Genomic DNA, 16,004 nt, shown 5'->3' with positions numbered 1-16,004 from the left:
AAGGAACCGTTTTATCTTGGAATAGAGTAGGACTAAGAGATTAGTTGAGGAGAACAGATGAGGGGAGTGAACTATATGGTTGGCTGAAGCATGAATATATACAGTAAATAACAAACAACGTTCCAGGACCACCCTTGTGTCATCCTGGTGGTAAGAATTTTCTAGGGCAATGGTTCTCAACCAAGGGTGATTTGGCCCTCCAGGGGATGTCTGGCAGTCTGGAGACATTTTTGTTGTCACAGCTGCGAGGGTGCTACTGCATCTCGCGGGTAAAGGCCAGGGATGCTCTTAACCATCCTACAATGCGCAGACCACTCCCCCTCCTCCTACAACAAAGAATTATTGTGCCCAAACATCAGTAGTGCCGAGTTGAGGTCTTGCTACAGAGTACCAGTGAACCTTTACCCCGGAGCAGTGGGGTAACACAGTTTTGCCCTTCCCATCTTCTTCTTTTTTACCCTCAGCATCCTCCGGTCCACTTTGATTCCTTGTGCATCCCTGCTTCTTTGGAACCCTCGGGATACTGGAACTAAAATATTACAGATTTACGTCGTGGAGAATGTCAGCTTTGGAGCTAGGCAGATCTGGATTAAATCCCAGCCTAACGCCTTCAGTTTGGGTGGTTTTGGGGACAAATTACTTAATCTCTCTGAGCCTGAATTTAAAAAATATCTGAAACAGTGGGGACTGTAGTCCTTACCTTACTGGATGGGAGTGAGGATTAAGTTTATGTAAATTTATCAGTACTTGGTCTGCTAGGTAGTAGATACTTCATAGCACTTTTATCATTGCACGTCCTTGCTTGCAATGACTAAAGTTCAGTTTCCCCCTCTTTAAACATTATCCCGGCAATTTATTTTTATTGTGGAAAATGTATAAAAAGGGCAAGCAAGCCAGAAGAAAAAAGTAAATCACCTGTAATCTTATGCCTCAGAGATAATCACTGTTAATGCTTTTTGTATATGTATTTTAGACTTTCCCCCCTCTCTCTCTCTTCCTCTCCCTGTGTCTGTGTGTTCTTGCTGTGTATACTGTTTAGTGACTTGCTTTTTAGACCTAATGATGTATTAGGGACATCTCTTCATGTTGATAAATATAGATCTACATCATCTACATTGTCATTTTAAAAAGCTGCCTAGTATTTTATTGTATTGATGAACCATGATTTAGTCAATCAGTCCCTTATATCCTTGGACATTTAGATCATTAGAGTTATTCTTCAAAGCCCGGAGAAGGTCTTGTCTTGGTTGTCCAAAGTTCATGGTTTGTAGTTCTAGAAAGCTAGCTCTTTCTGTGCCCACTTGCGGCCATATAAACTTCTGCAGGTAGTTCATTCAGGAGGGCAGCTCTCTGCACAAGGTACACGTCCTCTGCTCCCACTCTTCCTGGGCTGCCCTCTCCCCTGTGTGTGTGGGGATAGTTGAGCCAGGGCTCATTTCTTCTTATGACACAGCATAATATAGTGCTTCAGAGCTCAGGCTCTGGATTCAGGCTGCCCAGGTTCAAATCCCAGCTCCCTTGCTTGGGTATGTAACCTCACCTCCCTGAGCCTCAGTTTCCACATCTGTAAAATGGTGATACCAACTGTTTCTGCATCACCGAGTTGTTCTTAGAAGTAAATGAGGTAGGATACATCAGGCATATAATGCAAGATCTGATATGTAATAAGCACTCAATACCTTTTAAGTCCCGTCAGGCAGGAACGAATGCCTGACAAGCCGAGTGCTTCCTGGAAGTCCTTCTCCTGGTACTCTGTGTACATTACCATCTAACACTATCAAGCGTCCCCCATCCCTCCACCCCAAGGAGCAGCAGCAGCTGGAGTTTAAAGATCTCTACTTGCTGCTTCTCTGGGGGCTTTTGCTTTTAACCACTGTGTACTTGTTTCCTATTGCCGCTGTAACAAATAACCACAAGCAAAGTGGCTTCACATAACACAAACTTATCTTATAGTTCTGCAGGTTAGAAGTCCAAAGTCAGTTTCATTGTATTAAAGTCAATACGTTGATGGGGCTGCATTCCTTCTGGAATGGGAGAAGGAAGGTTCTATGAGAGAACCCATTTCTTTGCCTTCTCCAGCTTATAGACGCTGCCCACGTTCCTTGGCTTGTGGCCTCGCAACACTCTGGCTTATGCTTTTGCTGTCACGTAGCTTCTGCCTCTGACCCCTGTGCCTCACTCTTATAAGGACACCTGTGATGACATTGGGCCCACCAGAAAATCCAGGATAATCTCCCCATTTCAATGTCCATAACTTTAATCACCTCTATGAAGTCCCCCTGGCCAAGAAAGGTGGCATATTCACAGATTCCGGGGATTAGGGGGAGGACATCTTTGGGAGGCCATTACTTCAGCTTACCACATGCCTCGTGTACCACGTTCATGACTCGCCCTTTTGACCGCAGACCCTGCTGGTAGCTCAGGCTCTGGGGATACCTGACAAGTATGCAGCACACCTGACAGGTATCTGAGTGCTGGGATCCTCGCCTTGGACCAAGTTTAGCATCTGAGCAGTGCCTCTGCTGCAGGCAGTGGGTGAGCACGAGAGAACACTGCCCAGCGAATGGTCAGATGTCTGGGCGCTGGGCTTGTTCCGTCTCTTAGCTTCTCTCCTTGACCCCCATGGTGCCTGGTTGCTCCAGAGTCTCTCTTTTTCGTGCTCTGCTGGCTGTCACACAATTCTTTTTCCTAGGGTCTGTCCCCCTGGCTGACTCCCACTGGCCTGGGACAAGCCCTCCTTCCTTTTCTTTCCCTTCACACTGCCTGGCTTGGAGCACGTCACACTCCCACTCCCCAGGATGGATTCCTGGCTGCGTTCCTTCAGGTGGTTTTGTTCTCCAGAGTGTAGTTAGAGGATCCCCACTCACTGTCACAAGTTCGCCTCGCCTCCCCAACTGGAAGTGCCCTAAGAGTCATTCTTCCTCTACCTTGTCCAGCCTGTGTTGTCCTCTGCCCAGCTCCCAGAGGTCTCCATGCTCAGTGTGGCCCTAGGAGCTCCCTGTGCCTTGCTAGTCCACAGGAAGACCCAAGGCTCAGGCAGGGCCCTGTGGTACTCAGGCCACCACTGGACCACCCGAGGTGGGCACTCTGAGGGCAGGTGTACAAGTGTCCTCCAACACCAAGCTGGGGTGGTCGGCCGGTGAGATCCCCTGGGCCCGTGGCTGGTGCAGACCTTCTCTCAGCATCTCCCTACTAAAACCCTCTTAGATGACCTTCCGGGATGTGACCGTGGGAAAGTGGGCTCCTTTCAGGGTCCTTCTTGCTTGCCTTTCTCCCCAGTTCTCTCAGACTCCACCCACACCCAGCAGAAAGCTCTATTCTTTTCCTGTTGTTTTCCTGCCTCAATGACCTTCAAGGCCCAATTAGGGAGGATGGAATCACCCTTTAGATGACAGCCCCAAATCATTAGTAACATAAAGCTTGGCTTTCCCAAGCAGGGCCTGGTTAATTGCCTAGAAGCATGAGGCTTTGTTTTTTAAGCAGCAAGAAAACAAGTTGCATTTTGATATAAAAACCAGGTCGACGATTCCTATCCTATAGAGATCCGACTTTCTCACCCTCAGGCAAATGAGAATGACTGGGTAGCCTCTCCCACTTCCACACATTCTTAAGTCTGTTTTTTTCTTTTAGTTTTTCAAAATTTGCTCAGCATTACAGAACCGTTAGCCGAATATAAAGACAGAAAAAATTCACCCATGATGGGACTGTCATCCCCAACAAATTTAACTATTTTTATTTTTTTTCCATGTGCCCTTCCAGTTTTTGTCCCCATGGACATATAATTGAAATAGTCGTAATCATGGTGTAGCAATCATTTTGTGTTCTGCATTTTTCCACTTAGCATTAATTATATCATAAGCATTTTTTCCATGTTGCTGCAAAGTCATTGTAATTATCATTTTTAATGACTGTATAAGAATTCATCAAGAGGGGAGTAGATTACTTAACCCTTGTTCTGTTGTGGGACCTCCTGCGATGGTGTTCTGTTCGTCCTTTGGGGTTGCCCTTGGCATCCTGTCCCTCTGCCATCCTCGGTGAGGGAGGGAGTACTGATGGAGTGGGTAGGAGGAGAAGCGGAGTGAGTTATAAGACGCCTACTTTACACACATTCACAGTTAAGACTCCTAAAGGCGAGAGCTGAAGGGAAACCTGGCCTCTACCTCCTTCAGACCTTCACTAATGGCTAGTTTCGAGAATGACTTTGTCACTTACCTTCTGGAGCGCCTTTCAATGCCCAGAGGAAAGGTGGCTGTAGGAAACTGATTGAGAAAACAAACATAAGCTATCAGTTTTAGCTTCACTAGTCATCAAAATCAACTCCCAAATGCTATTCTAAATTCTGAAAGTAGAGATAAAATTATCAATCACATATTTAGTGCTGATTAGAGCTAACTTGATAACTTGAGAGGACTTCAACTATGATGGGGTTTCTTAAAGTTCCACGAGTTCTAGGTCCACAAGATGCTTTAAAAAACAAGGGAACCTTGACAAAAATGTTTGGAAAACAGTGATGTTGCATGCGGCATCCCCTACTAGGGTACAACGCCCATTAACATATTGAATGCTCTGAGAAAGCCTGGAGGGAGGAAAACGCCTTGGCTTTTATTGGTCCAGTGTCTCCCAAGGCCATGGGGCACTTTTGTCATATGGTACCTCCACCAGTCAGTGTCTCTGCTCAGGAAAATGAAATCAGCTAGGTAATCCAGAGAGCATTTGTTACTGAGACCTCATTTAAAAAGTGTTGGGAGAGCTGAAAGAGCCAAAAGATGTTGTGACTCAGAGATTCTGAACTGCAGGAAATGGCTGCAATCCAAAGGGTGAGTGTGGTGTTCCCAGAACATGGGACACACTTGTTTCTGCAACACGAGAGGTAACCCAGAGGGTGCAGAGACCAGCAAGGGGGACACAGAACCTGGTGGCCCACAGCAAGTGGTGAGACTACTGGGGAGATGCAAAGCCCTGTTTCTGGGAGGACAGAAGTGGCTTGAGCTGTGAGTGCTGGATCTGTGGAAGGACCCTGGAGTCCACAGCTATTTCCTGGAGAAAGTGTTGTCCTCTATAATAAGCAGAATTCTGGTCCCGATGATCTCTGCCACCTGGTGTCATGTCCACGAATATGTCATATTACGTGGTGAAAGGGACTTTGCCTATGTAATTAAGGTTACTAATCAGCTGACCTTATGACAGGGAGCTTATCCTGGATTACCTGGTATGGACACAGTGTCACCTCATGAGCCCTTAAAAGTAGAAGAGGAAGCCAGAATGGGAAGTCAGAGAAATTCAAAACATGAGAGCATTCAATGTGCCATTGCTGGTTTTGAACATGGAAGAGGCCACGAGCCAAGGAATGCAGGCAGCCTCTGGAAGCTGAGAACGACCGTCAGCCTACAGCCAGCACAGAACCCTCAGGGATCTCAGCCCTAAACCTCATAAAACTGAATTCTGTTAACAACCCAGATTCGCCTGGAAGTAGATTCTCCCACAGAGCCTCCAGAGAATTCAAACTGGCCAACACCTTCATCTTAGCCTTATGAGACCCTAAGCAGAGAACCCAGCCAAGTCTACTGGATTTCTGACCTACAGAACTGTGATATAATAAATGAGTGTTGCTTTAAACCACTAAATTTGTGGCAAATTGTTATGGCAGCAATAGAAAACTAATACACCCTCCCAACTGCAGATCACCTGCCATTCCCTCACATTTGCAGAATCTAACTGGAAGCCCCTTGGCAAGGAGGAAATGTACTTTGTAGGGTCCCAGCTCCTCTGTAATTCAGCACAGAAGGACAGGAGTGAAAGCAAAAAGCACATGGATGGGCAAGTCTCTGGCATCTGTTAATGTTTGGTGGGATGGATATTAGGAAAACCATGTTGGGGAATTCTGATTATGACACAGTAGAGCTGGACTTTTGAAATGGGTACTTCGAGACTTCCCCCAGAATGAATGAAGATGATATATTCACGCTAATTTTGTAAGATTGCTAAAGGGGTGCAGTGGGGTGTCGTGGAGAGAACCCTACAAGCTGGAGGTCAAGTCCCAGCTCTGCACTCACTCCTTGGTGACTGTGGGTGCCTCGCCTTCCCAGGGCCTCAGCTTCTGCTCTTGTGGAGTGAAGGAAATTGATGAAAGCACCAGTCAGGTCCTTGCAAGAATTTTATCTCTACATGGAGAACAATTTTACTCTCATTTAAATGATTGTGGATTCTCTATAAATGATTGTCATTATATTTATGATTGAGTTGATGCTGAATTCTTGATTAGTGCCAGAACCCCCAGTCGTGAGATTGTCACTAAGAGAAATTATGATCCAGCCTGCAGTTACCTGCTCACCAATATGGGACAAATGGATTGATTCAATAATGATCATCCTTGGCCCCAAGTAAATTAAGGGGCCTCTAATGTGGGCATAAAATTGATTTTCATTGTTATAACAAGTGGTGGCCATGCTGTATTACCTCTGCACTGTGAGGGGAAGTTAGAGCAATGAATCGTAGAACTACCTGGCTTCAGGGAGCTTCTGATCTAGTTGAGGAGACAAGATGGACACGGGGAAATGATTGGATGGTGACAGGAATGAATAGAAGCGTGTCTTAAATCGCATAGCAGGTTTATGTCAATTTGGTGTCATTGCACCGGGCATTTTAGAAAGGAGGCGTTTCCCTTTATCTTTCTAGATTGTAGAGAGAGACACAAATCTCTGAGCAGCAGTGGTTCAGAGCTGGCTTTTGTTGGACTTTGCATTCTTCCCTGGCTCTCACCGGGAACTGCTCCATTAAGCCGTGAGCATCTTTGGTGACAGTTTCCTGCAGGGTATGAAATGTAGCTTGCCACCCACCTTGAGCAGGTTGTTTCTTGAGGCATTTGAAAGTAAAACAAAGTACCCTGCCATTAATGGAAAGCTAGAATTTTCTGTCTGCTTGTACTTCTGACAGGTTGGTTGATGCTTTCACTGGCTGTGTGTACCTTTTCAAAATGCATGTTTTTAGCCTGTTACCCCTGGGTGGATTAATTTCTAATGCTCCTCTTTGATATGCAATGATGCCAGGCTCTTTATACAGTCCTCTTCTGTGGGGGTGTTGCCCAAAGTGTGGAAGCAGCAGCCCTGCCTTCCAAGAACCTGCACATCTTCACAGGTAGCTGAAGTTTTCATTTTTCACCTGGATGTTCAGGGATCATGGACATATAGCTTCTGAGCGTTCAGCCTCTTTGATATTAGAAGCAGCTTTATGTGTTGTATGTACAATGTTTCTTTTTCTTCCCTAGGGGACTGTGTGGTTTTGGAAACTTTCAAAGTGGGGCATGGAACCAACTTTGCCTTTTCAGTCATAGCATCACTGTTTCTCTATGATAGTAAGGAACGAGCGGACGGCACTGGGAGCGCTGCCTGGGATTGAGTTCTGATTCCAACATTTCTTTGCACAAGTTGCTTAACCTTTCCGAAACTCAGTTTTCTCATATGTGAAGTGAGGGAAAAACACCCTGGTAGGGTTGCTTTGAGGATTCATAAGTGTTTAATACATGTTAGTTAACATTATAATCATCTTTATGATCATGACCATCATCACCATCACATTAGTGCTGCTGTAATCCTCACCATGACCATCAGCAGCATCACCAAGATCCTCATTATTTTTTTTAACACCTTTACTGGAGTATGATTGCTTTACAACGGTGTGTTTGTTTCTGCTTTGTAACAAAGTGAATCATTTATGCATATACACATGTCCCCATATCTCTTCCGTCTTGCATCTCCCTCCCTCCCGCCCTCCCTATCCCACCCTCATCATTATTATCATGACCATCTCCATCATCATCACCACCACCATTGTCATTATCATCACCACCATCAGTATCACCATCGTCATCATTACCATCAGTAGCAGCAGCAACAGCAACAACATCCTGCCCTCCCAGAGACTCTCACTAGGTCCCTGACGTGTAGCAGTGCCTGTGAGTGAAGCGGATCTCAGGTTCCTGCTCTGCCCTAGCCTTGGCTGTAGCTACTGTACCTCTGAGGAAGAGTGTGAGCCCCGCCTCCCCCAACCATTATGCATAACCTCTTCTTTGCTTTCCCTCCTTGCCTAGTTCTCTACTTGGCTGGAGTCCTGAAGTCCAGCCTGGCATTGGACAGCCCTCTCTTAAGGGAGGTTGGAACTTCCCATGGTCCAGCCACTGGTAAGGATCTGGCTGGGGAGTAGTTTTCTAAGCCTTGTGGCTGCTTCCTGATGGACTCTGGGAATTCTCTGCTTCCTCGACTCACATCACTGTGAGGGTTTCAGTCATACCTGTACTGATTTCACTTCTTTAGCCACTGGTTGTAGGGATTTCAAGGGATCAAGGAACCACAAGGGATCAAGGAACCACAACCACAACTATGACCACAAGGTGGCAATAGCAGACTCAGGCTTTGTTTGGGTGATGCTTTGACAGGTTTGCAGGTGGGGGAAGTCCCTCTCAGCATGAGACTGTCTGGAGGCTGTACCATGAGGGTCACTACTCAGAAAGGGTGGGGGGCAAAGGAGCTCCTGGGGGAGAGGTGGACTGAGAGGGGTTTAGGTGTCTAGATGATGTTGCTCAGCAGCGTGGCCTGGGTCAGAGAGCCCAAAGGCAGCAGTGGCGGGGGGTCTTATAATCTATGGCTAGCAAATGTTGGGTATGCAAAGCAGGCAGGCTCTAAATGGCTAAAAATCTGTTTATTTGGTCAAAATAAATCAATTTGCTGTGTTAAAATTGGAGCTTGACACTAGTGGGTGTTTGAGCTATCACAGACTGGGTGGCTTAAACAACAAACATTAATTTCTTGCAGTTCTACTGTCTGGAAGTCCAAGATCAGGGTGCCAGCAAGGTCAAGCTCTTGGTAAGGGCTCTATTCTTGGCTTGCAGATGGCTGCCTTCTTGCTGTATCCTCATGCGGTGGAGAGTGAGAGAGGAGAGGGAGAGAGAGAGGGAGAGGGAGAGGGAGAGAGAGAGGAAGAGGGAGGGAGAGAGGGAGAGCTCTGGTCTCTTCTTGTAAGGGCAGTAATTCCATCATGAGGACCCCACCCTCATAACCTCATCTAAAGCTAATCACCTCCCAAAGGCTCCACCTCTAAATATTGATATAACACCATCACATTGGGGGTTAGGGCTTTAAAATATAAAGTTTGGGTGGGGGTAGGGGACACGAACATTCAGTCCATAACACTTCTAATATAGAACTTTCTTTTCCCCACCAAAGACAATACACGGAAATAATACTTTGAAAACTGGAGAGCATTATACCAATGGAAGAAATCTTTTTTTTTTTTTTTTTTTTTTACTTCTTGAAAGGTGAACTTCCAGCTAATCACAAATGGTGTCTGATATCATGTTTCTGACAATGCAGCCAAATGATGACTTTACCCTGTCTTTCTTCCAGCCTCTCCACCGAACAATGTCAAAGAACACCAGCCGCCACAATAAAACCCACACCTTCTGTCCTCTCCCCTTCTGTCTGGCCAGAAGAGGGGTGAAATCACAGCGTGTCAAGCAGGCTGTAAACATTTGAGGTGCTTTCCCTCAACTTTTGGGAGGGCTTCTTTGGGATGACAGGGGGACAAAGGGTTGCAGTGTAAATTACCATGCAAATTGCCACAGCGTTTGAACTTAAGACACCTTGCCTGCTGCAGCTCAATGAACTTGAGCTTCTGCAACTCCCATGGAAGTGGAGATGTGTGGTACCTTCCAGAGCTGAGATACTGAACCACCTAAACAGCCCCATATGCTTGACTCCAACGAGCTCCTGTAAATACACTTGAGCAGCTGCTAAAATATGACAACCAAACAGAGGTTGGTCTTAAGGTGTTTCCTTGTTGACCTTTGAGCAGGTTTCCTCTTTAAAGGCCAGTCCTTGTAGGACAACTCTGAACAGTTTTGTAGTGTGATGCTCTGAGTGTGTCTTGGAGATGCAAGGATTGCCAACCACATTTTAGGTAGGGGACATAGAGGCTGTATTTTTCTTTCTTTTTCCTGGTCCCCCTCTTCCCTCCTTGTGTCTCATTCACTGGGTCAGTGAGGAAATAGCTTGCTCACGTGGGAGCTCTCCCTTCTCTCTGAGCCTGGCATGCTTGATACGTTAGTCCTGCCTGAGCCTGTGACTGAGAGGCGTGACTGTGCAGTCGTGGGCAGTCGTCTCTGACTTTGTTGGCTTCTTGCCTCCTTTCCCATGGCTACATCCACAGTGATGAAGGCTGAGGCCACATTCAGAGGTGGTGGTTTGTTCGAAGCTCTCAACTCATCTTTTATTTGTAGGAAACAACTCCATGTGGCACAACCCTCATTTAGGGCAAATAGGGGACCATAGGAAATGCCCTGAAGAATTTCTATAGCAGGTGGTAGGGCAGTTTCTAAAGAGCCGTTAGAGCTGGTCTTGGTCCTGCTCTTTCCCCTGGTCCATTGTGGCTTAATAATAACTCATATTGGGAGGCATATTTTTTGTGTTCTAAAAACACAACCACCACAGTTAATGTTTATTAAATATTTTTCTTTTATTTCAGGTGTACAACATAATGATTTGATATTTTTATACATTATGAAATAATCACCACAATAAGTCTAGTTACCATCTGTCACTGTACAAAGTTGTTACAATATTATTGACTCTATTCCTTATGTGTACATTACATCCTTGGGACATTTATTTTGCAGCTGGAAGTTTGTACCTCGTCATTACCTTTACCTATTTTGTCTGTTCGCTCAATCTCCTCCCCTCTGCCAACCACCAGCTTGTTTTCTGTATCTGTGAGTCTGTTTGTTTTGTTTAGAGTCCACATATAAATAACATACAGTATTTGACTTACTCTGTCTGACTTATTTCACTTAACATAATACCCTCTAGGTCCATCCATGTTGCTACAAATGGCAAGATTTCATTCTTTTTTTATGGCCAAGTAGTATCCCATTGTATATGGATACCACCTCTTCTTTATTCATCTTTCTGTGGACACTTATGTTGCTTCCATATCTTGTCTATTGTAAATAGAGCTACAATATCTTTTCAAATTGGTGTTTTCATTTTCTTCAGATGAATACCCAGAACTGGAACTGCTGGATTACATGGCCATCCTTTTTCTGGTTTTTTGAGGAACCTCCATACCATTCTCCATAATGGCTGCACCAATTTACTTCCCCACTAAAAGAGCAGGAGGGTTCCCTTTTCTCCACGTCCTTGCCAATGCTTGTTTCTTGTCTTTTTGATAATAGTCATTCTGACAGGTGTGAGGTGGTATCTCATTGTGCTGAACACTGAGTATGTTTTATCTCATTTAAACTGCTTTAAAGGTAGGTATATTTGTCAGGGTTCTCCAGAGAAACAAAACCAATAGGATGTGTATACACACACACACACACACACACACACACACACACACCCCTATATCTATCTATCTATATTTGGTAATATTTTATTTATTTATTATTTATTTATTTATTTTTGCGGTACGCGGGCCTCTCACTGTTGTGGCCTCTTCCGTTGCGGAGCACAGGCTCCAGACGTGCAGGCTCAGCGGCCATGGCTCACGGGCCCAGCCGCTCCGCGGCATGTGGGATCTTCCTGGACTGGGGCACGAACCCGTGTCCCCTGCATCGGCAGGCGGACTCTCAACCACTGCACCACCAGCGAAGCACAATATTTTATTTTTTAATTAAAATTTTAAAATTTTTAATTGGCTCATGTGATGGTGGGGCTAGTAAGTCCAGAATCTTCAGGACAGGCTGGAAGGCTAGAGACCCAGGGAATTATTGATGTTATGGTTAGAGTCCAAAGGCAAACTAGAAGCAGAATTCCTTCTTTCTCGGATGATGTCAGTCATTTTTCTCTCAGGCCTTTGACTGATTGGATGAGGCCCACCCACATTAGGGAGGGTAATCTGCTTTACTTAGAGTCTACTGATTCAAATGTTAATCTTATTGAAAAAAATACCTTCACAGTGACATTTAGACTGGTATTTGACCAAATATCTGAGTACCATGGCCTAGGCAAGTTGACACACAAAAATAACCATCACAGTAGATATCAGTTCCATTTCACAGGTGAGGAAAACAAGTCTCAGAGAAATTAATTCACTTGCAATGGGCTCCAAATATGTCCATGTCCCTAGAACCTGTGAATGTACCTTATATGGCAAAAGAGACTTTATAGATGTGATTGAATTAAGGGTCTTGAGCTGAGGGGATCATCCTGGATCATCCAGGTGGGCCCAACATCATCACAAGGGTCCTTATAAGAGGGAGGCTGGAGGGTTGGAGCCAGAGGAGAAGGTAATGTGATGACAGATGCAGAGATTGGAATGATGCTCTTTGAAGATGGTGGAAGGGGCCACAGCCAAGGAATACAGTTGACCACTAGAAGCTGGGAAAGATGAGGAAATGGCCCCCTAGAGCCTTCAGAAGGAACGACCCTGCTGACACCTTGATTTTGGCCAGTGAAGCTGCGTCTTGATTTTGGCCAGTGAAACTGAGTTTGGACTTCTTACTTCCAGAACTGTAAGAGAATAAATTTGTGTTATGTAAAGCTACTAAGTTTGTGGTGATTTGTTATAGCAGCCACAGGAAACTAACACACTTGCCACATAGTAAGCATAGTAAACAGCAGAGGTGGGATTTGAAACCAGGTCAGGCTGAGCCTCAGACATTGAACTCCGTTGTCATCATAGGTCCTCTTGATCTCTCCCAAACAATAGTTCTCGGGTCCCTCCTCCCTTCTCCCAAAATCCTTGTTCAGACTTTAACCACCCTGCCCCTGAACTTATAATAATAGGGGGAAATTAGTCATATAGGAGAGAGGGACTGTGGATAGGAGGAGGAAGCGTAAAAACACAAGACTCTGCATTTATTATTACAATGTGGCAGGCACTTTATAAATATTAGGGTGTTTGTTTCTCCCAAACTCCCTGGACAGCAGGTACTATTATTTTCTGTATTTCAGAGTTGGAGAAACTGAGACCAAGAGAGGTTAAGTGACTTGGTTAAGTCACTTAACCAAGAGAGGTTAAGTGACTAGGGTCACACAGCTAGGAGGGAGCACAGCTGGGGTTGAAGCCTCTAGATCTGTCTGATGCCGTCGTTTTCCCACACTCTCTTCACCACATTCGCTTCCTGAGACTCTTCATCACAAGAGCAGTGGCAGAGGGAGAGGAAAATGTTGGCAAAAACTGTTGAAAACTGAAAACAGGCTCCCCGTGTTCTTGCTTTTCTTCCCAGAAACCTCCATCTCAGGCGTACAGGCTGAAAATCCAGGGGTCCCCACCGTGTCCTCTGCACCATAAGGCAGGTCATGCTCCTCCGGTGCTGGAGGAGCCGTCTGTCTGTCTGGATTTCCTTCCCCTCTGCTTTCTTGTCTTTTCCTTTTCCACCTTGGCTCTTTGGCTGCCCATAGCATCTGCTTACGTAGCATTGGGGCACCCTTCCCCCCACTTCTCTTCCATTCTCATTGCTGCCCTTTCCCTTTTACTCTTTGCTTTTGGCCACCCACAGAGGGAGGAAGAGAATAGCAGGAGGAAAGGGACCAGAGGGTGAGCCCCGTTTTCCAAAGCCATCTGACCAGACTTTCTTTGACAGCTGTGGGTTAGTGTGCAAGCTCCAGGGGGAGGCCAGGCCAGGTCCCGCCACCCCATGAACTGGACATCCAGGGGCTGAAGATGACTCCTGGCAACCAGGGGTGACTGAGCAGGGATTCTGAGCAGCTGAGTCTATGACTTAACAAAACCGGTTATCAACAGCATCGGTCTAAAACTACCACGTTTATTTTTGAAATGACTTGTTTTGGCAGTTATAAATACTCTACGAAGCCCACTTAGGAGGTAGTCTAGTAACTCTCTGACAAGTGAATAATAGTTTAGATGCATACATTATTTCTATGCCAAATCCAACATGCAATTTCCAGTCAGTTCTTTGCTCTCCTGAATGATGGGAGATTGGGTGTAGATAACACCGGTGAAGAATCCGTTTAGTGTGGGGTTACAGCCCAGGTTGCCAAGCTGAGACCCTTATTTTGGAATAGATGCCACTGGAAGGCATTTTCAAGGAAGTCTCTTTGCCTGCCAGGTAACATTTTGCCCTTGGGTAGCAGAGAACTGAAGCGAATTGTCATAACTCCCTCCTTCCTTCCCTCCCTCCCACTTTCTCCCCCTTCCCCCCACTCCTCCCTCCTTCCCTTCCTTCTTTCTTCATCCATCCACCCTTCAAACAATCATTGAACACCGACTTTGTGCTTGATGAGCTGCTGGGTGCTGGGGATGGTGATAAACAGAACCAACTCGATCTGTGAACCCCTCCTCCTCAACATGCAGCTTTAGATGCACTGCGATGGTAATTACAAATGGGCCATGGAATAAATAATTACAAAATGTGATCCCTGCTCTAAGCAATAACTAGGAGAGAGGGAGAGAGGCGGGGGTGGCACCTCCTTAACTAGGACTGGATGGCTTCTTGGGGGGTTGGCATTTAAGCTGAGCCTGAAGGATGAGGAACCCACCTGAGTGTGGAGGTGGGGATGTTCTAAAGCAGAGGAACAACTGCACTGGGGAAGGTCTGAGAAAATGTCTGGTCTGAGGAGCTGACTTGATACCTTTTTATTTATAAAATTTCTATGTAGAGCTGGAGGAGGGCTGTTTGCCTGGTGCTCTTAAGAGCTTGGCACTGATTCTTTCACTCTCTGCCTCTTTCCTTCCCTCCCCCACTCCCTTGTTGCGGGGACTCTCTCCTCTGCTGAAAAATCCACTCCCATTGTCTCCTTCACTCATGACTGGCACCTCACTGTCCGCAGCTCTGAGCCCACCAGCACCATTTCTGTTGCCTCCTCCAAGCCCTGGCCTCAGAGGTGCCCAGATATGCTGATGAGAAAGTGGCTTCTTCTCCCCATCAACCCTTGTCACCCCCAACGTACTGGCCATCAAGCGCTTCACCACCAGCCTCGCAGCATCATCATCAGCACTGTGACTGTCATCATGGCTACAGTGATGTTCAGTCACCTGGCCAAGCCACCAATAGCCGTGGCCATCGTCTCTGTCCCTCCTGTACCCCTCCTGCCTGTTCTGGGTCCTCTGCCTCCCCTTTCCTGGCACAGGTGGCAACCTTCTATCACCTTTCACTTATCGCTCCGATGGCATCCCCGGTCTGCTCGGCCCAGGAGAAGCCCCAAACAGGGAAGAACCCGACTGTCTGCAACATGTTATGGTGGACTCTGGCATCAGACCTAGATTTTAGTTCCAATTTGACCAACTATTAGCTGAATGGACTTGGGAAATTCCTTGACCTTTGGGCTATAATGGTTGGTCCACAGTTATGATGAGGATTATGGATGTGATGGATGTGACTGTGCTTGGCACTTAGGAGGTGCTTAGTAAAAGGGCGATTTCTTCTCTCTCTCCATCCCCCTGGATGCTGGGGACTCACAAAATGAATCAATACACAGTCACCGGCCCCCACTGGCAGCGCCTTCACTGCTGCAAAGAACTCGAGGACTCCCCAAATGCCATTCCAAAGTTTTGGTTAATGATGCTTAATATTTCTTTGAATCACACAAGCTGTACATGAATATATTCTTGTAAAAACACAAACAACAGAGAAAAGGGAAAGTTCTCCTCAATCATTACCATCTGCCCACTTTCTAGTCCCATTTTCTTCCTTAGTAGTAACTACTTTTAACTACTTTTAGTCTACAGTATAACCTTCTGAACTTTAAAAGATACATTTACATGGTGTGTGTATGTGGTTTTGTGCTTTTATTTCTTATATAACTGGCATCATAACGTAATATGCATCATAATGGAATATCATACTACAACTTGATAGTTTAAGTAAACTTACTAAGTAGTAAGTTCTTTCCTTGACAGTATGCATACAACTATGTCTTTGCATAGAACTTATATCTTTCGTTTAGGAGGTGATACTTTATTTTTAGTGTTTTATTGTGGAAAAAACTTAAATACATGCAAAAGTAGGCAGAATAGTATAATGAACCCTTATATATCCACTACCCAGCTTC

This window comes from Mesoplodon mirus, assembly GCF_964341445.2.
Source record: "Mesoplodon mirus genome assembly, chromosome: 8".
NCBI lineage: Eukaryota > Metazoa > Chordata > Mammalia > Artiodactyla > Ziphiidae > Mesoplodon > Mesoplodon mirus.
The sequence above is the reverse complement of the archived record's forward strand: the minus strand, read 5'-3'. Positions refer to the sequence as shown.